Genomic DNA, 21,719 nt, shown 5'->3' on the forward strand with positions numbered 1-21,719 from the left:
AGAACCAGCTTTTAGTTTTATTGATCTTTGCTATCGTTTCCTTCATTTCTTTTTCATTTATTTCTGATCTGATTTTTATGATTTCTTTTTTTTTTTCTTTTTTTTTTTTGCGGTACGCGGGCCTCCCACTGTTGTGGCCTCTCCCGTTGCGGACCACAGGCTCCGGACGCGCAGGCTCAGTGGCCATGGCTCACGGGCCCAGCCGCTCTGAGGCATGTGGGATCTTCCCAGACCGGGGCACGAACCCGTGTCCCCTGCATCGGCAGGCAGACTCTCAACCACTGCGCCACCAGGGAAGCCCTATGATTTCTTTCCTTCTGCTAACTTTGGGGTGTTTTTGTTCTTCTTTCTCTAATTGCTTTAGGTGCGAGGTTAGGTTGTTTATTCGAGATGCTTCCTGTTTCTTAAGGTGGGATTGTATTGCTATAAACTTCCACCTTAGAACTGCTTTTGCTGCATCCCATAGGTTTTGGGTCGTCGTGTCTCCATTGTCATTTGTTTCTAGGTATTTTTTAATTTCCTCTTTGATTTCTTCAGTGATCACTTCGTTATTAAGTAGTGTATTGTTTAGCCTCCATGTGTTTGTATTTTTTACAGATCTTTTCCTGTAATTGATATCTAGTCTCATAGCATTGTGGTCGGAAAAGATACTTGATACAATTTCAATTTTCTTAAATTTACCAAGGCTTAATTTGTGACCCAAGATATGATCTATCCTGGAGAATGTTCCATGAGCACTTGAGAAAAATGTGTATTCTGTTGTTTTTGGATGGAATGTCCTATAAATATCAATTAAGTCCATCTTGTTTAATGTATCATTTAAAGCTTGTCTTTCCTTATTTATTTTCATTTTGGATGATCTGTCCATTGGTGAAAGTGGGGTGTTAAAGTCCCCTACTATGAGTGTGTTACTGTCGATTTCCCCTTTTATGGCTGTTAGTATTTGCCTTTTGTATTGAGGTGCTCCTATGTTGGGTGCATAAATATTTACAATTGTTATATCTTCTTCTTGGATGGATCCCTTGATCATTATGTAGTGTCCTTCTTTGTCTCTTCTAGTAGTCTTTGTTTTAAAGTCTATTTTGTCTGATATGAGAATTGCTACTCCAGCTTTCTTTTGGTTTCCATTTGCATGGAGTATCTTTTTCCATCCCCTTACTTTCAGTCTGTATGTGTCTCTGTGTCTGAAGTGGGTCTCTTGTAGACAGCATATATATGGGTCTTGTTTTTGTATCCATTCAGCCAATCTGTGTCTTTTGGTGGGAGGATTTAGTCCATTTACATTTAAGGTAATTATCGATATGTATGTTCCTATTCCCATTTTCTTAATTGTTTTGGGTTCGTTATTGTAGGTCTTTTCCTTCTGTTGTGTTTCTTGCCTAGAGAAGTTCCTTTAGTATTTATTGTAAAGCTGGTTTGGTGGTGCTGAACTCTCTCAGCTTTTGCTTGTCTGTAAACGTTTTAATTTCTCCATCAAATCTGAATGAGATCCTTGCTGGGTAGAGTAATCTTGGTTGCAGGTTTTTCTCCTTCATCACTTTAAATATATCCTGCCACTCCCTTCTGGCTTGCAGAGTTTCTGCTGAAAGATCAGCTGTTAACCTGATGGGATTCCCTTGTGTGTTATTTGTTGTTTTTTCCCTTGCTGCTTTTAATATGTTTTCTTTGTATTTAATTTTTGACAGTTTGATTAATATGTGTCTTGGCGTATTTCTCCTTGGATTTATCCTGTATGGGGCTCTCTGTGCCTCCTGGACTTGACTGTTTCCTTTCCCATATTAGGGAAGTTTTTGACTATAATCTCTTCAAATATTTTCTCAGACCCTTTCTTTGTCTCTTCTTCTTCTGCAACCCCTATAATTCGAATGTTGGTGTGTTTAATGTTGTCCCAGAGGTCTCTGAGACTGTCCTCAGTTCTTTTCATTCTTTTTTCTTTCTTCTGCTCTGCAGTAGTTATTTCCACTATTTCATCTTCCACGTCACTTATCCGTTCTTCTGCCTCAGTTATTCTGCTATTGATCCCATCTAGAGTATTTTTCATTTCATTTATTGTGTTTTGAATCGTTGCTTGATTCATCTTTAGTTCTTCTAGGTCCTTGTTAACTGTTTCTTGCATGTTGTCTATTCTATTTCCAAGATTTTGGATCATCTTTCCTATCATTATTCTGAATTCTTTTTCAGGTAGACTGCCTATTTCCTCTTTATTGGTTAGGTCTGGGGGGTTTTTATCTTGCTCCTTCTCCTGCTGTGTGTATTTCTGTCTTCTCATTTTGCTTATCTTACTGTGTTTGGGGTCTCCTTTTTGCAGGCTGCAGGTTCGTAGTTCCCGTTGTTTTTGGTGTCTGTCCCCAGTGGCTAGGGTTGGTTCAGTGGGTTGTGTAGGCTTCCTGGTGGAGGGGACTAGTGCCTGTGTTCTGGTGGATGAGGCTGGATCTTGTCTTTCTGGTGGGCAGGTCCACGTCTGGTGGTGTGTTTTGGGGTGTCTGCAGACTTTTTATGAGTTTAGGCCACCTCTCTGCTAATGGGTGGCATTGTGTTCCTGTCTTGCTAGTTGTTTGGCATAGGGTGTCCAGCACTGTAGCTTGCTGGTCGTTGAGTGAAGCTGGGTGCTGGTGTTGAGATGGAGATCGTGGGAAGATTTTCGCCGTTTGATATTATGTGGAGCTGGGAGGTCTCTTGTGGACCAGTGTCCTGAAGTTGGCTCTCCCACCTCAGAGTCATAGCACTGACTCCTGGCTCCTCAATTTGGGATGATTTGTTGTCTATTCATGTATTCCACAGATGCAGGGTACATCAAGTTGATTGTGGAGCTTTAATCCGCTGCTTCTGAGGCTGCTGGGAGAGATTTCCCTTTCTCTTCTTTGTTCTCACAGCTCCCAGGTCTCAGCTTTGGATTTGGCCCCGCCTCTGCGTGTAGGTCACCAGAGGGCGTGTCTGTTCTTCGCTCAGACAGGACAGGGTTAAAGGAAAAGCCGCTTCGGGGACTCTGGCTCACTCAGGCCTGGGAGGAGGGAGGGGCACGGACTGCGGGGCGAGCCCGCAGCGTCAGAGGTGGCGTGACGTTGCAGGCACCAGCGTGAGATGCGCCGTGCGCTCTCCCGGGGAAGCCGTCCTGGATCTCGGGACCCCGGCAGTGACGGGCTGCACAGGCTCCCCGGAAGGGGGGCCTGGACAGTGACCTGCGCTCGCACACAGGCCTCCTGGTGGCGGCAGCAGCCCCAGCGTCCCACGCCAGTCTCTGGGGTCCGCGCTTTCAGCCGCAGCTCGCGCCCGTCTCTGTAGCTCCTATAAGCAGCGCTCTTAATCCCCTCTCCTCGCGCACCAGGAAACAAAGAGGGAAGAAAAAGTCTCTTGCTTCTTCGGCAGGTCCAAACTTTTTCCCGGACTCCCTCCCAGCTAGCTGTGGCACACTAACCCCTTCAGGCTGTGTTCACGCCGCCAACCCCAGCCTGCTCCCTGCCTTCCGACCAAAGCCTGAGCCTCAGCTCCCAGCCCCGCCCGCCCCGGCGGGTGAGCAGACAAGCCTCTCGGGCTGGTGAGTGCCGGTTGGCACCGATCTTCTGTGCGAGAATCTCTCCGCTTTGCCCTACCCAGGTACGTGGGGAGTTTCTTGCCTTTTGGGGGGTCTGAGGTCTTCTGTCAGCGTTCAGTAGGTGTTCTGTAGGAGTTGTTCCACGTGTAGCTGTATTTCTGGTGTATCTGTGGGGAGGAAGGTGATCTCCGCGTCTTACTCTTCCACCATCTTCCCCGGAAGTCTACCCACGGTTTTCTAAGTCATAAGTCAGCCCACCAGGTGAGGCTTCCTTCTTCTTCAGCCTCATTTCTCCCCTTTGTGACCACATACTCTGTGTTTCAGCCATGCAGACAATTTGCAGTTCCCCAAAGGTATCATCCGTTCAATAATTTTATGCCTTTGTATATGCATCCTCCCCACCGCTTCAAGCCTAGTTCAGTCTTTGTTCATCAGGGAAGCTCCTACTCATGCTTCAAAACTCATGGCATGCATTATATCCTTGGTGAAGCCTTCCCAAATTTCCATTAGATAGGACATGCCCTCTCCCTCTCTGCCCTCACTGTTCCTCCCTGGGAGTTACTGGCTGTGGCCCTCAAATGGCTACAAGCTTCTTGGGGGAGAGAAGAATGATTTGTTCATGTTCACATTTCATTTTCCTAGCCCGTGGTCTGGCACAAAGTAGACCTCCAAAAATCTTGTGGGACCAAGGGATGCAAGAAGTCTCCTCTAGTCTGGTTCATTTGTGTGAAGGAGCCTCACTGTCTCAGTCCCGTTTCAAATGCTTCCTGACATAAAATATCAGGAAAACAGGTTTTTTCTTATGACAAATGGGCATGGATTATGAAAATGTTATGCAATATTAGGCAAATGCTACACTGTTTCCTGCAGGAACTGTCCACGTATACAACTTTCAGACAGTTGAGCAGTGAAGCTTTTGTTGCAGGTGGATGGGGTCAGTGTATGGGACTATGACAGTCAGCTTCTTTAGTGGATGAACTTTACTTGTCCCTGAGCTTCACTCCAACTGGAGGAGGTAAGACTGTTTATCAGGACCTTTTCTTTGTGCCATAGCAACCTAATTGCTCTCTCTGATCGTTAAAAGGAGAGACACAGGAAATCAGCTTCCTTTCTCCTTCCTATTTGTAAGAATCTTTTGACTGAAACTAAGCTAACAGACTTGGGTTGAATGCAGGTGAAATTGAGGGGACTTCAGCTGTTAGAAACAAATAGAATGATGTTAAATGCCATTGATGATGAGGGGGTTGAAGAATTCACTGGGAAAGAGACAAGAAGGAAAAGTAATTCTCTGTGGATGGGTGTAAATCAAAATGATAATCTAGAGTTGCAGCTGAGAATTGACAAATAAATGTGTGGTCATGAGAGATTGCTAATTCCAGGGAAGGAGAGGGGTGTGTATGGCAGGGAGAAAGAGAGAGAGAGAGAGAGAAGTCCAGGAGGTAAGAACTGCTTATAAGCATGGTGCTCCATTTCTGGTTTCCAGATAGTGATATTTCTGTGTGAGGATGTCATTCAGAAGAATGTTCAAAATGCCATAGTCAGAATGGTATTTTAGTACCTCATCTTTAATATAAGTTGTTAATTAATGAAACATACTAAATACTGATGAAATTGAATGTTCCAATCAGGCAGTAGAACATATTTAAGGATATATATTTATATATCAACATATATAAATACAATTGCTATATATATGTTTATATGTACACACATATATATGTGTCTGTCTGTCTGCCCCCCTGTAGAATAAAAACAATTGTATTTTCAGCAGATACATTTATTAAGTCAGCACAGGACTCCCTCTCACTTCTGGTTCTGACGTGAGAATGGCCCATTTCAATCACTATCACTAAGGAACTGTCAAGAGAGGGGGAATTGGGCTCTAGTAATTGTCTATTCATGTTTGATAATGTGCAGCTAAATAATAACTTTACCAGACCACTCCCCAAACTCCCCCAAGGCAAAAGATCCAGAAGTGAGAAATTTTGGAGGGAAAGATATTTTTAAGGACGGCTTTTTTTCATTATTTTTTGGTATTTCTCCACTGAAAATTACATGGAGTGATAAATGCAACAAGGGACACGTCCTGCTTTCTGCAGCAACAATAAAGAGAGCATTAGAGAGAAACAAATCATGGTATGTCCATTCAATGACTGCTATGTGACCACCAAAAATAAGTCAGATCTACACGCTTGGACATGGCGTGATGTCCAGCAGGTGTTCATAAGTGAAAAATTATGGAAGACAATGATTGGCAACACTTTTTATAATAATTACCTCACAAGATTGAGAAGGTGGGAAAATTTTCTCACTTCATTTTATACACATTATATTATTTAATATGTATTGTTTAAAATGTTTGCAATGAGCCAGACTGATACATTTTTAAATAAAGAATGACTGAAGGTGGGAATGTAAATGAGGGAATGAGAAAAGAGAATGAAGGAAGCAGGACACAGATCCCAAGAATATGATCAAGGTGTGACACTCTTTACAGGTAGGACTAATGATTTTCTCTGTCATGTTTGAAGATGCCATTGATATTGTGCTAGGAAAAGAAATAGTCTGTATATTTTGAGTCATCCTGAATAAGTTATGTTGCTAATAATATACTAGGTTTCTAGTTAAACATTGAACTTTTAGCAAGTTTAATATAATTTTATTGAAGAGGGGCACTGGGGAAGGAAGGAGGGTACATTTGGGAACTTAGTTTAATTTTTTAAAAAGGAGAAAAGAGCTGGACTCCCAGAACCACAGGGCATGCAGAGCAACTTGGACAAGTTTCAGAGAATCACAGAGACACAGGATTGGGCTAGGAGAGGAAGGGACCCAGAGACTAAAAATAAAACTCTTTTTATAAACATCATATCTTATAATCTGCATAATACTTCATCACCTGGGTGTCTTGTTAGACACTTGGGTAGTTTTTCTAAGATTTTTTGGCATGTGTTTATAGGTTCTAGAGAATAGATATTGAAAATATTTTCAGAGAAGAGAATGAATATATCAAACCTTAGACGTTTCAAGTAAAAAGCCCACCCAAATTATAAGATCTTCCTTATTTTCTACTCATTTATTTCTAATAAGTCTATGAAGCTCAATTATGACAGTTACTGTATAATTTAAGACATCCTGTATATCCTTCAAATCTCACATTAAAGAAAATATCTCAGGGATGGTGGGGTCTTTAATTAGGTGGTAGAAAATGTGGCTGAATTAGAGATGGCAAACTCAGAAAAAGAAAGCAGTTTATTCTAAGTGACACAGATAATTGATGATATAGCCCAGATTTAAATCTGAGTCTATCTCACCAAAGCTATACTCTTAAGAAAACACAAATTTTGTCTGAATAGAAAAGTATTGCGTGCTTTAATTAGAGCCTCACATATCCATTTACACTTTCTAAAAGGGTCATCTTATAGAACTGACAAAGTAGTGACTTCTCTGTGACAAGATGTGACTGGTACCAAAAAGTGCCTAACTCAGAGATTGCCACGAAAATAGAGGTGTCCACTGTTGGATATTGAGAGAAAGACAGATACATGGTAGACAGAAACATGGCCCCCATACCAAAGATGTCGATATGCTACCTTACATATCAAAAGGGACTTTGTAGATATGAATAAATTAAGGATCTTGAGATGGGGAGACTATCCTGGATTATCTGGGTGGGCCCAACGTGACTGTAAGTGTCCTTATTGGAGAGAGGGAGGAGAGTCAGAGTCGGAAAAGGAGATGTGATAGCAGGAGTAGAATATCAATGTCCGAGAGATTGGTCTATGCTATACTGCTGGTATTGAAGCTGGAGGAGGGGCCAGGATCTGAAGAATGTGGGCAGCCTCTAGAAGCTGGAAAAGGCAGGAAATGGATTCTTACCAAGAGCCCTCAGAAAGGAGTGCAGACTTGCTAACCCCTTAATTTAGTCCAGTGAGACGAATTTTGGATTTCTGACCTCTAGAACTATAATATAATTTGTGTTGTCTTAAGCTACTAAATTTGTAGTACTTTGTTGCAGCTCGATAGAAAACTAAAACAAATTGTAATAGGCTCTTCTAGGTGAACTTGATGTTTCAAGGGATCAGTGTCAGTGGGGAATAGGAGTAGGAAAACTGGAAAATGTTGCTGATTAAGAGATGGCAGAACCACTGATGGTGGAAGGGGCTCAGAGTTTGACTTCAAGATGTATGGATGGTGACTTGTCCTTTTTCATCATTCTTTGTTAATATCAGGCCCAAGGAAAAAGCAGTGTAATCAGAACGACACACATGTAGCAATATGTTCACTTTATCACACGGAGTATTTTCTGCATATTGCAGAAATTTTTTAAAGAATAATTTCAGTAAGGCCTTAATGAAATAATTACCCTTGTATTTAATCCTTCCATATTTTAACCACTCTGATTTGCTCAAACCTTTGTAAATTTTCAAGGACAAATTTAACTGCAAATAATAAATTATTTAAAACCTACAGAAAAAGGCTTTCTGAACCAATTCCCACGGAGCAGACATTTCCTGAATCTCAATCTTCCATCATCTTCCAGAAGATGCAAAAGAAGAAGTTGGGCAAGTCACATAATTTCCCTGGAGTTCTTATTTTGTGAAATTATGCCTAATTCATTGAGACAGGCAGAGAATGTTGAATCTTAAATCTGGAAGGAACCCCAGAGTTGGAAGTAGCCCAGATTTCTCATTTTATGTATGAGAAAACTGGATTAGTTACTTCAGTTGCTTGCCCAAGATTTCACATTGCATTGCCCTCTGCCTGTGCCCCTAAACGCACAACATACTGGGCTCTGTACTAGACAGTAGTGATGCAGAAGTGACAGATTTTTTTGTCCTTAAGAATTTTATAATCTAGGAAGGAAGACAGACAAATAACATACATATATAATTTATTTTGTAAATACAATGATAGAAGTAAGCATGAAGAATTGGTTAGGCTTGGAGGAGGGGCACATGGTCCAGACAGGCAACACTCATCATGGATACTCATTGATTTTTAAAACAAAAACTTTTACTGACTTGTTTTTATTTTACAAAAATAATTGTGTCCTTAGTCAGTTGTTTTTAAAATGCTGTCAATAAAATGAAGAAAGTAAAAATTGTCCATAATCATGTCATCCAGAGATAACTATTCTTAACATTGTCTTATATATCCAAATATAGTAATATTACATCTACATAGATATATACACACAATCATGCATATATGTATATATTTCTAGTCTCTCTCAATATATGTATAATTTTAATGTATATATATGCATGCTGCTGCTACTTGTCACTTAGCAAATCACAAATATCTTATTTTAAAATCACTGAATATCAGAGTTAGAATAAGTATACTAAATACCATCTTGTCCAACTGCCAGATAAATAATTTTTACAAATTTTTGAATAGTTCAAGATTTACAGAAAAATTGCAAAGATAGTACAGAGTTCCCCATATCCACTTTCCTCTATTATTATCATCTTACATTAGTGTGGTAATTTATTACAATTAATAAATCAATATTGATACATCATTATTAACTACAGTCTGTACTTTTGTTTCCTTAGTTTTTACCTGCCATTCTTTTTCTGTTCCATGATCCCATCCAAGATACCACATTACATTTAGTTTTCACATCTTCTTAGGTTCCTCTTAACTGTTATAGTTTCTGAGACTTTCCTTGTTTTTGGTAACCTTGACATTTTTGAAGAATATTGATCAAATATTTGGTAGAGTGTCATTCAGCTGGGATTTGTCTGGTATTTTTCTTATAATCAGACTGGAGTTATGGGTGTGAGGGAGGAAGGTCACAGAGGTAAAATAGCTTTCTCATCTCATTGTATCAAGGGTGCAAACTATCAACATGACATGACTGTTGATGTTAACCTTGATCACCTGGTTCAGGTATTGTTTGTCAGGTTTCTTATCTGTAAAGTTACTCCCTCCCACCTTTCCATACTTTATTATTTGAAAGAGAGTCACTATGCTAAGCCCACACTCAAGGAGTAAGAAGTTAGAAAGTGTAGTATGTAAATAAATTATTTGGAATTCTTTTTCACAGGAGATTTGTCTATTCTCCCACAGTTATTTATTTATATAAATCACTTATTTATATGAGTATGGACTCGTGGATATTTATTTTAAATTTTGGGTTATAATCCAGTACTGCTTTATGTATTGTGTGCTCAAATTGTACCAGCTTGGGCCGTTAGGAGCTTTTTCAGCTGGCTTTTGTATCTCTTTGACATACCACATCATTGTGTGTGTGTGTGTGTGCGTGTGTGTGTGTGTGTGCATGTTTAGCACTTCATTACTTTAAGATGTTACAAGTTTATCATTTATAGTTCAACAATCTCTCAAGGTGCATTGGTTCCTTTCACAGGAGAATGATATATTAGAAACCAAGATCTGGGTACTATCCATGCTTATTACTACTGGGTGTTTTGCTTCTAGGCCCTCTCAGCTGACAGAGGGAGGAAATATATATGTGTATGCTAACTCATCTATATAAACATATGTATAAATTTTTCCATATGTAACTATCTGTATGTATATTAAGCTAACCGTGAGTTCATACTGTTGTCCTCAAATCTAATCCATTACCACCTGGGTTGTTCTAACTTCTTCCCCTTGTTTATCTGTAAATTTCCACTCCAACCATGAGAAACCTGGCTCTCACATTGTTTGTTTCTTTTCCCTTTTATTTTCACTTAGCCTGCCTAAGAGTCATCCCTTTTATTGATCTTTTCAAATAACCAGTTTTTGGTTTCATTGATTTTTCTCTATTGTTTTCCTGTTTTTCAATTTCATTGATTTTTGCTCTTATTTTTATTATTTCTTTTCTTCTACTTGCTTTAAGCTTATGTTGCTTAGATTACAGATCTTTATTATTTTCTAAAATATGTATTTAATACTATAAATTTCCTTCTAAACACTGCTTTTGCTACGTCTTACAAATTTTGATAATTGTGGTAAGTTGTATTTTCATTTTCATTTAGTTCAAAATATTTTTAAACCTAAGACTTCTTCTTTAACCCAGGTGTTATTTAGAATTGTGTTGTTTAATCTTCCAATATTTTGAAATTTTATAGTTATGTTTCTGTTACTGATTTCTAGTTTGATTCTATTGTGGCATAAAAACACACTTTATGTGATTTCTAGTCTTATAAATTTATTAAGGTACATTTTATGACCCAGAATGTGGTCAACTTTGTTGAATGTTCTATGTGAGCTTGAGAAGAATATGTATTCTCCTATAGTTGAATGAAATTTTCTGTACATTTCAACAGGATCAAGTTGGTTAATAGTGCTGTTCAGGTCATCAGTACCCTCACTGATTTTCTGCCTGCTTTGTGTATCAATTACTGAAAGAGGGGTGGTGAAGTCTCCAACTATAATAGTGGATTTGCCTATTTCTCCTTTCAGTTATATCAGTTTTCACCTCGTGTATGTTTATGCTCTTGTGTTAAGTACATATGTTACCTGGTCCAAGCTCTACTGCTCACTGCATGACAGGCCAATAAAAGAGACAAGTTGTTGGGGCAAAGGATGGCGATTTTATTCAGGACGGCAGCAGATCAAGAAGGTGGTGGACTAGTGAACCATCTCACCTGAGTTAGAAGTGAGGCTTCTTTTATACTAAAAGAGGAGAGGGTGTGGCTGGTTGTTTCAGACATCTTGGTGCCAGCCAGACTCTGGAGGGGATGTGATAATTCTTTGTTCTTACAGCTGTCTACATAGGTCTGATCACAATGTTCCCATAAACCTTCAAAAAAACAAATGTTATTTTCTGTTCTGCAACTTTTTATCTCTATATGAATGAAAAGTGTTATGCCTTTAAAGGTCAAGCCTGGGAGGCAGAGCCTTGAGAAAGGGTTATTATGTATATTCCAGGCTATAGGCAACATTATTTTACTGTTTGAAGAGAGAAAGGCGCAGAGCCATCATGACTAAGCACAGGCAACAGAGCACAAAGGTTAGAACTAAAGGAATTGAGCCAATATGGAGTCAGATTTGTTCTCTGTTACACATACACATTTAGAATTGTTATGTTTTCTGGAGAATTTATACCTTTATCATTACATAATGCTGATATTTACCCCTGATAATCTTCCTTGTTCTAAAGTCTGCTTTGTTTGAAGTGAATATAGCTAATCCAGCTTTCTTTTAATTAGTGTGGTATATCTTTCTCCATCCCTTTTACTTTTAATCTATCTCAGTGTTTATATTTAGAATGGATTTCTTGTAGATAACTTCAAATTGGGGGTTGTTGTTTTTTAACCCACTCTGACAATCTCTGTCTTTTAATTGCTGTATTTTGAGCATTCACATTTAAAGTGATTATTGATATAATTGGCATAATGTCTCTGTGTTATGCCTACTATGTCTGTAATTGTTTTCTATTTGTTGCATTTGTTCTTTGTTTGTTTTTTCCCCTCTTTTTTTCTGCTTCCTCCGGTTTTATTGAGCATTTTATATGACTATTCTGTTTTCTCTTTTAGCGTGCTGTATACTTATTTTAAAACATACTTAGTGGTTTCTTTAGAGTTTACACTACTCATGTTTAACTAATCTAAAGTCACCTTTAAGTAACATTATGCCACCTCTCATGTAATGCAGGTAACTTATAATGGGGTATTCCCACTTCCTCTCTCCCATCCTTGTGATATTATATTTTATTTCACTTATTCATATACTTTAATCATCCAATACATTGCTACTACTATTACCGCAAACAGTTATAGTTTACATAAATTAAGAATAGGAAAAATAAAAAATTTTATTTTACATGTATATATTCCTTCTTCAATGTTTCTCCTTTCTTTTGTAGATCTAAATTTCTGACCTGTTTCATTTTCCTTCTACCTCAAGAAAAAATTTTAACATATCTTATAGGGTAGTCCTGCTAGTGATTCTCTTAATTTTTGTGTTTCTGAGAATACGTTTGTTTCTTCTTCACATTTGAAGGATAATTTCATTGGTTGTAAAATTCTAATTTGATGAGAGGTTTTCATTCAATATTTGAAATATTTTACTCACTCTCTTCTTTCTTTTATGGCTGGTGAGAAGTCCACTGTAATTCTTATCCTTGTTTCTTTATAAGTACATCTCCCCAAGCCCCCCAGTTTCTTGCAAACTTTTCTCTTTGTTTTTGGTTTTCTATAATTTGAAAATAATATGCCTAGTTATGGTTTTCTACTATTTATCCTACTTAGTGCTTTCTGAATGTCCTAAATCTGTGGAGTCTGTCATTATTTCATTTGATTTTCAGTTTGGGAAGTTTCTACTGACCTATTTTTAAGGTCACTGATTCTTTTCATGGCTGTGTGAGTCTACTGATGAGTACCTCAAATGTATTCTTTATTTTTGTTATAGCATTTTTGATTTCTAGACTTTCCTTTAGATTTTTTCTTAGAGTTTCCATCTCTCTGCTTATATTACCCATCTTTCCTTGCATGCTATATACTTTTTCCATTAGACCCTTAACATATTAATCATAGTTATTTTACATTTCTTATCTGATAATTCCAACATCTGTATCATGGTTGATTTTAGTTCTGATAATTGTTTTACCTCTTTAGACTGTGTTTTTTCTTCCCTTGTAATTTTTTGTTGAAAGTAGTACATGTTGTATCAGGTAATAAGAACTGAAGTAAATAGCCTTTAGTGTAAGAATTTATGTTATTTGACCAGAGATTGGGCTGTATTTAATGTTAGCTGTGGCTATTGATGCCAGAGGCTTTCAAATTCCTCTTGTCCTGGTTTTTTGTCTCCCATCTTGACTTGGATTTTTCCCCAAGTACTCCTCAGAGAGAGAGAAAGAGAGGAGAGGGAGAAAGAGAGAGAGAGAGGGTCTAGATTTTTAAGTTGTAATCCACTATGATTTTATCAGAACTCTGTTGGTATGTTAGTAGAATGTGGGGAAGAGGATGCATTCTGCAATATTCTGATTAGATCTCAGTGTTTTAGTTGGTCTCTGTGTTGGGGCTGAGACTTTCACAAGCATTTCTCCAATAGTATAGCTTCTTCCTTCCTGCCCCTATTGCCATACCTAGCAGCAGCATTCCCAATCTATTTCCTTGAAGCCCTGACCCCTACTGACTATGGTTTTTCTTAGGTGAGACAAGAAATCTAAAGTGGTCTAGAGTAGGAGGAATGCTTTTCCACAACTGGGGTGAGGTTCTGGCAAAATATTTTCTCTTGGAGAACAGGCCTTTGTTATGGAGAAGGATCTGAGCATATTTCACAATGATTACTCTTCCCCTACTGCTCCCAGAGCCATGAGAGTCTCTTTCTTGCATCCTCACTGTGAGGACCTGTTGGGTTTCCTGAAGGTAAAGTTCACAAAAATGGGAGAGATTCTCTTGGACTGCATCCTTTAGAGATCTTAGGTGCTGTCCAACTGTGCCATATTCACTGTGCTCATGGTGTGGAACAGTAGGGTTTTTTACTTACTAACTCTATGAGGTTTGTTGATGTAAATGGTAGTTGTAAGGGTGTTGGTTCTTCTTGAACCACTGAGTAGCCCTTTGGATTAAAATGGCTTGGAGCTATTAGCCTAGGCAATACTGAGTACGTTCTAGGTTAGGAGATCCACGAAGGGAATATGACAATGGACAGTGTAGGAGGTATATGTTAGTAATATATCAACTATTCAGTTATGCTGAAATTGTTGAGTACCCAAGACAGTGTAGAGACAAGATGAGTCCACTCACTCTTTTCAATGAGATATCCCTGGGTATTTGGTACTCTCCCTTCCAACCAAACATTGTGGGGCTTTGTAGAGAAAGGGGCAAAATCAGTGCCCACTTCCTCTATTACTGTCAATCCCATTCAGTTTATCGGACATTTACTGAGCAGTTATTTATTTCCTATGAGCAAGATAACTGGGAATAGTGTCCAGCTGCCTGGTGTGTTCTAGAAAACTTCAAGTATACCATTAGTTTGCATTCCTCAAATACCATTAGTTTGCATTCTGAGGGCATTTTATGCCTCACTTAGAGCAATGAGCAATGCACAGCATACGCCACTGTTTTGAGTCAAGGCTAGTGGTTCCATTTTAGGATTAAAGACTAGAGAGCTGCCTCCATTTTGTTACTTTTCTATATGGTCAGATTTAACATATTCATTGTTAAAAAGCAATTTCAGTTCCTTACTGACTTTCATCTACTGTGTAGAGTGGGTAATCTAAGTCATTAGAATGTATATTTTTCCCCGTGGGGATCAGTAAAGAGAGGTAGTAAAGAAAGTTTTTTTGTTGCCAGTAATAATGCAACCCATAAACTTCTAAAATATATCTTTAATTGCTGTTTTTCTAAAAAAACTTCATTTACCTATTCTCTGTTATCTTAGGCTATTTTACATGAGATTATAATTTTTGTTTATATCTCTATCTCCATCCTAAAAAAGAGCCCTTAATTCAAGGAGAATGTCTCATTTTTATATCTATAGTACCTAGAAGAATGCCAGCCCAGAGAGCCTGCTCAATAAATACTCATTGAGATGAAATTAAAATGAGTAAGATTCTAGTTAAATTTGAAATCCGGCCTAGATTTCATTACTGAGCTCTAGACCTATATATCCAAACTCCCTGCATAATTATTATTATTATAGTCATCATTATACATACAATCTCAAAGCATCCAATGATGAGTGTATTAAGTTTACAGGCCATTTTTATGCATTATTGCCATGAACCCTACAATATTTCTGTGAGAGGAGCATCTGTAAAATAAGTATCTACATTTTACTGATGAGAATACTCAGATTCAGAAATTGAGACCTGCCCATTGTCTCACAGGTAACATTGGAGCCAGAGCTGGAACTAAGCACCTGTGGCTCTAAGTCCTAAGCAATTTATGTCTTTCCTTTGTCTAATACAGAGTTTTTTTCAATCTCAATGCTCTTGATATTTGGGACTGAAAAGTTCTTTGTGACGGGGGAAGTGCTCTGTGTATTATAGCGTGCTTAACACTATCCTTGGCCTCTACCCATAAGACGCTAGTAGCATCATCCATTCCACTGTGACAACCAAAAATGTCTTCAGACATTGGCAAAGGTCCCCTTGGGGGCAAAATAAACTCCATTTAAGAATCAGTGGTCTAATAGCAGGCACAATGTGGTAAGTGCTCCATGACAAGCATAAGCAAAATGAGAGTAAAGTAGGGGAGTCCCATTCCCAGTGGAGGCAGCATTTGATTTGGATCTTTACTGTAGAAAGATTAAATTGACCTAGCAGGACTTACTGTGATAAGAATGAATACCCAAATATTTATTGAGCATGCATGATATGACAAATCTAACTCAGAGGGGTAAAAAACAGTAATAAGCATCATTAAAGGTCTTACTAAAGTGAAACACCACCTTAATGTCCATCTACTGAACATTAAGAGCTATTTGGAAAACACTTCAATTGATCTTACTAAAGAGTGTGGGTCTGATGAGATTCTAGGGAGGCTGAAGGTCTGTCTCCCTCCCCCAGGCTCTGCCTCTGATCATTAAAAACCACCACCACCATCATCATTCACATGTTCTCTGTAAGTGAAGTTTTCACAGGGTAAAAGTGAGAAGAGTAAGAGTGGGAACATTCCCAATGAGCTGGAAATGTACTAGAAACCACAAGCTCCACATATAGCTCAACAATCAGTATATCTTTTAAATGCTTAATAGTAGAAGGTGAGTATTTGTGTGTAGAAGAACAATGTCAAGAAGCAAAACTGGCCAATCAGGAGAAAGGATGCACTAACCAGAAACAATGATTCTGAAATTCTTCCCTTGGCACACGCTACATCAGAGTTGCTTTGGAGAACTTATCAGTAACAATGCATATTTTCTCATCCCACCCCAGACCTACTGACTAAAATCTCTAGCACTAGGGACTTCCATGCACATTTAGGTTTGAGAAACTTTGAATCAAAAGTTTCAACTGTCTATTGTGTCTCCTTCTGATAGTTTGAACCCGTTAGACATTTCAACAATACAATTGACTCTATTCTAGATTCATCAAGCTGCCTGATGATTGTAACTTGGCTTTTCATGTAGATCAAAGGTTTCAGTTCTCCAGAGCTTACAAGCCCGCTTCTGATTTTGGCACTCTTAATTCTTCCCTTCATCTTGTTCTCCATCTTGGTCTAGGACCTACTTTCACTCCACAGTCCTTCCTGTAGTGAACTCACCTACTTTCACTCCACAGTCCTTCCTGTAGTGAACTCACCTGTCACCTTGGCTTCAATTAGAAGCTATTTTGTTACTGGACATGAATGTAAACCCAGACTTCATTACTGAACACTAGACTCATGTATCCAAACTGCATACTGATACTTCCCCTTGGTGTTTCCATGGGAACCCCAAACTCTATATTTGCAAACAAAACACACTAGATCCCTTTATAAACCTATACTTGAGAAAAATCTTTGACCACTGTCTTTCCCCACAGAGTGGATCAGTTAATAAGACCTGCTGATTTTTTTCTCACACATGGTTCTAAAGTAACTCATGTCTTTAACTGTGGGGCTATGGCTGCAGTCACTATTGTATCTCACCTGGTCCCCAGCCTCCTGTCTTTAGTCATGTTCCTTCCACTCATTGAATTCTCCATATTAAAGCAAGAGGATCTTTTTTAGCATATAAATCTGATCATGTCACTTCTCACTACCTTCAGAATAAAGTTCAAATCTCTTAATGGAATGCAAAGCCCTTATGATCTGCTTACTCCTTTTCTCACCAGCTATATCACTTGACATTGACTCTTCATATATTATGCAGTAGCCATACTTAGACTCTTGCAATTCTTCAAGTGTACCATTCTCTCTCTGGCCCCCAGACCTTTGCACATGCTGTTCCCTCTGTCTGGATCGCCCTCCTTCTCCCCACCCCATGCAGAGGATAGGAGCTTATGTTTACTTACTGGCATTCTTAAGAAGGCTACCCCAGACAAATGGAACTACAAGTAAACTCAGTTAATTGGAAAGACATTAAACTTGTGCCTCTTCTTTTAGCCTGTTTTCCCAGGATGACCCATTAATGGTAGAAGCATTAGGAAAGGGATTCCTGAGACCTTAATTCCAGGGACTAATATACCAAAAATTCATTTTGTGATATTCTCAAATCACTGAGGTTTTCTGGGTCTCACTTTCCTTATCCCTGCCATTGTATTACAGAATTTCCAAAGAGATCAAGGTTATGAGAATGATACACTTATTGAAAATATGGAAAATACATGGGTTCACTTTTCCAGTCTCATTTTTGCCCTACCCTCATCTCCCTACTAATTGGAGCACCCCCTTTAGCTTATTTCCCTTCTTCTTCACCTCCTTGACTAACTTCTGTTCTCCCTTAGGATCAAGCTTAGACTCCATATTTTCCAGGATGCTTTTTCCAAACCCTCAAACCTGGGCTGAGGACTCTTTAACTATGAGATTCCATAGAACCCTCTCCTTTTACCCCCCAAAACTTAGCAACTCTGTTGTCACTTTGATTTACTTTATTACCTCTCCCTTAGGCAGTGAACTAATTCACCTTTAAGTATTTCTTTATTACTAAGGAAGAAATTATTCTGCATGCTAGGGAACAGAACTAGAAGGAAGGTGTTTTATTTGGAAGACTGTTCATAGAATAACAATGTATTGGCTATCAATTTCCCTGTTTCACAGACTTTGATACAATATGATACCTTTAATTTTCATGCAGAGAGCTTTCTTAAAAATTCAGCAATGGGGCTTCCCTGGTGGCGCAGTGGTTGAGAGTCCGCCTGCCGATGCAGGGGACACGGGTTCGTGCCCCGGTCCGGGAAGATCCCACATGCCACCGAGCGGTTAGGCCCGTGAGCCATGGCCCCTGAGCCTGCGCATCCGGAGCCTGTGCTCCACAACGGGAGAGGCCACAACAGTGAGAGGCCCGCGTACCGCAAAAAAAAAAAAAAAAATTCAGCAATGTACACATTATTTTTCCAAATTAACTGTATCTCTGAAGGGAATTGATTTTCCCAAGACCATTCTAGTAGGAACTGGGTTAAGATAGGGTCCTATTCTCCTAATTTCTAATGCAGATTTCAATCCATCATGTACTGCAACTTCCCAATAAATGATCTACATAAATAATACATATATAACTAATAGGCAACTAAAATATGGCTAGTTGAGGATTTCTTTGTGGGTGCAATTGAATGTCTATTTGTATTAAAAAATCACTTTTATTAAAATGAAAACTGTTAAAATACGGACTCCATTTTCCAAGTGTAGTTCTGCACATGATACTTCAGTTAAAGTATGCTTTGCCAGTTAGCCTTTGTCCAAGACAAAAGTTCTGCTCTTCCTAGGGCTGAGTGGGTTGTGGATGCCACAGGAGGAAAAGGTGGCTGTGGTGTTATCTCAGGCCTCAAGAGACTCCTGGGCTTCCGAGAGTAAGGGTCTCAGAACCTGGTGGTGAAGAGGTGAGAGAAGCCTAAAAGACAAGAGTTTCTCCCAGGATAGGTTTCAGGCCAGCTTATAGGGCTATTAGGATTCTACCCACTAATACTAGGAGATCTGCAGAGGAACCTCACTAGCTGTCATAGAGGGAGAGGGAAGATTTGATGAGGCCCTTTCCACTCATTCCTCTTGAAGACAACCTCAGCACTCTCCTTTTATATATTAGGGTTCCTGTTTGTTTGAAGTTAAATATAAGTAGAAATGCACATGGTCTTTTCCATCATTTCAAACTCTGCTAATGCAGCTTTTCAAAATGAAGACTATTTGTTGGCATGCATGACTCAGGATGGAATAATTTTTAGGGAGTGCTTTAGCATTATGTCTTTCACAAGAATGCATGCTGAATGTGACTGTGAAATTTAATTTTTTAAAATGAGGCCAATAATGTGCTTATTTACCTTTCTAAAATGAAATTGTCTGATCTTTCAACTAAAATACTTTATAGATACTGAAATTCCATGGAGGATAATACTGACTGTTAGCACTTACAGTTTGGTCCTCTTTATGGGTTTGGGAGTATGTGTGTATATTTATGTTCTCTTTGCTCTGAACTTTCCAATAGAAGTTCCTGTGAATTGAACCTCTCCACCTGGAATATCAAGTTCCACTGTCCTCATTGCCAGTGATGGTTTGCAATGCAAATCATCAGGTTGGTAACACACAGTACCATAACCATGGTAACCAAATGAAGACAAGTTTGCTTTACTTCCTCAGCGAAGTGCTTTCCAGTCTTGCATTCAGACCTGATGCTACTGCCAACAGATCAGAGGGACAGCAAGAGGATTCATAGAAATAAAAACACAACTGGAACCATTGTAACCATTCTCCACGCATTCCTCTGAGTCCAGGACTTCTTACTAATAACTTCTGCTATTTCTAACCAGTACTTTCTTGCTGCTTTCTTTCCTTAAAAGGGAGGGTAAAGGGATTCACTACATATCTTTATCCCCGACTTGACCACGGATCTTTGCAAGCAGACTGTCCTGGCTTTCTGTGACTAACTTTTAAATAGGCACAAATAAAAACCTAGGTCACAGTTCTGTCACAAAGCCTTTTTAATGTTAGCAGCTGTGATGCTTAAGGAGACAGGAAAGCATCCAAGACCACTACAAACACTTTTTGATAACAACTACAGCAAACTAACTACAAGGGCCACTTCTCTGCTGAGATTCCTTCTGGTAGAGTAACTTCTATCATTTGTTTGTTGTGAGGGAGGGGATATTAGTTCTCTGTTCTCATTTTCTCTCAGTTGGAATGAAAGGGCAGCTGTGGCATGTTCTGAAACTTTTTTTATACCTGCAGCTGTGTGACGGAGTGATTCCTAGGAAGAGAGACTATTAGCAATAAGGTAAGAAATCTAATTGTCATGGGTTCTGGCCTGGATGATTTCAGCATCCCTGTGACTGCCTGGGTGGCTGCCATTAACACAGAAAGGTCTAAAACACAGGGGAATGCTCTAGGCTCAAAATGGTTAGCTTATTTCTTCTATGTTGTGAATATTATTTCAAGCAATGTTTCTAAGATGCAGAAATTGTATTTCCTTCCTTTTGTATCTATTGTTTGTATCTTGGATCATTTGTGTCACTTTTCCCTTACTATCTGAAGGAAGTCTAATTCGTTAAGATGAAGTAAAAGAGTTACACTCTTTGGCTTTTAACTAATCAGTTAATTCACTAAATACGAAAACTGAGCTTGATGTGCTCAGGCCATGTGGGCTTTCTGGTACAGGTGGAAACTGCTGTAGAAGTGAAAGCTTCTTTTGCAAGAGTAGAGAAAGCTGATTCAAAGATAGGCTTGCCAGATAAATACAAGGTACCTACATTTGAATTTTAAATAGACAGCAAAATTTTTTGGTATGAATAGGTCCCAAATAATGTATGACCCATACTTATGCTAAACTATTTACTTTTTACCTGAAATTTAAATTTAACAGAACACCCTGTATTTTTTAGTTGACAAGCCAGGCAATTTGATTCAGGGATGAAAATTGAAGAATTGTAAGGAAAAAAAAAAAGAGTATGCATTTTTCTCACTATAAACCTTTCACTATAAAGTGCCATCAAAAGATCACCTAATTATCAGTCTTACTATAATATGTTAGGAAATGATTTAATAGTGGGACTCAAACCTTAAAAGGAGGAAGCAATAGTCAAAAATAATCATGAGTCAGCTATTCTCACGCTAATGAAATTCTATCTGAAACTCTAATATGGTAACTCATTCTCTTTTTAGTTTTCCTTTTCTTAAATAATAAGACATTACATTTACATTTTTTAGTCATTCATAGATTTTCTATTTTTGAATTGCCTGATCATTACACTGCTTCTACTTCCATGTATCTTTTTCTTTTTGATTTGTAATTGCATGTCATACATTAAGGATATGAAAACTTTTAATGTCACATATACTGCAAATATTTTTACATTTTTTAAAACATTTTGACATGTTTACTATTTTTGCCACAGTAAATTTAAAAATTTTATCTGGTTAAATCCATCATGATTTCCCTTCATTGCCTTTGGTGTCATTTCTCTCCAGGCTTTTACCACCCCAAGATTAGAAAAAATATTCACAATATTTTTTTCTAGGACTATTTGTATTTCATTTTTTCACATTAAATCATTAACACTATTGAAATTTATTTTGATGAATTTTTAGGGCTCTTTTTCTTTTGTTTTATTTTTTGTTTTTTAATTAATATTTAATTTAGAAATAATTGTAGATTCACA

General features: G+C 38.4%; 1 protein-coding gene across 1 annotated transcript in view; it reads left to right on the forward strand.

Annotated features, from left to right (window-relative positions):
* The first annotated feature begins 4,466 nt into the window (after window positions 1–4,466).
* ITPRID1 (ITPR interacting domain containing 1) overlaps window positions 4,467–21,719 on the forward strand; it is a 104,987-nt gene continuing 87,734 nt past the window's right edge. The window contains 1 exon segment of the mRNA XM_082632438.1: window positions 4,467–4,547. The gene's annotated coding sequence lies outside the window, so the exon portion shown is untranslated.

The sequence above is a fragment of the Mesoplodon mirus genome, assembly GCF_964341445.2.
Source record: "Mesoplodon mirus genome assembly, chromosome: 9".
Lineage (NCBI taxonomy): Eukaryota > Metazoa > Chordata > Mammalia > Artiodactyla > Ziphiidae > Mesoplodon > Mesoplodon mirus.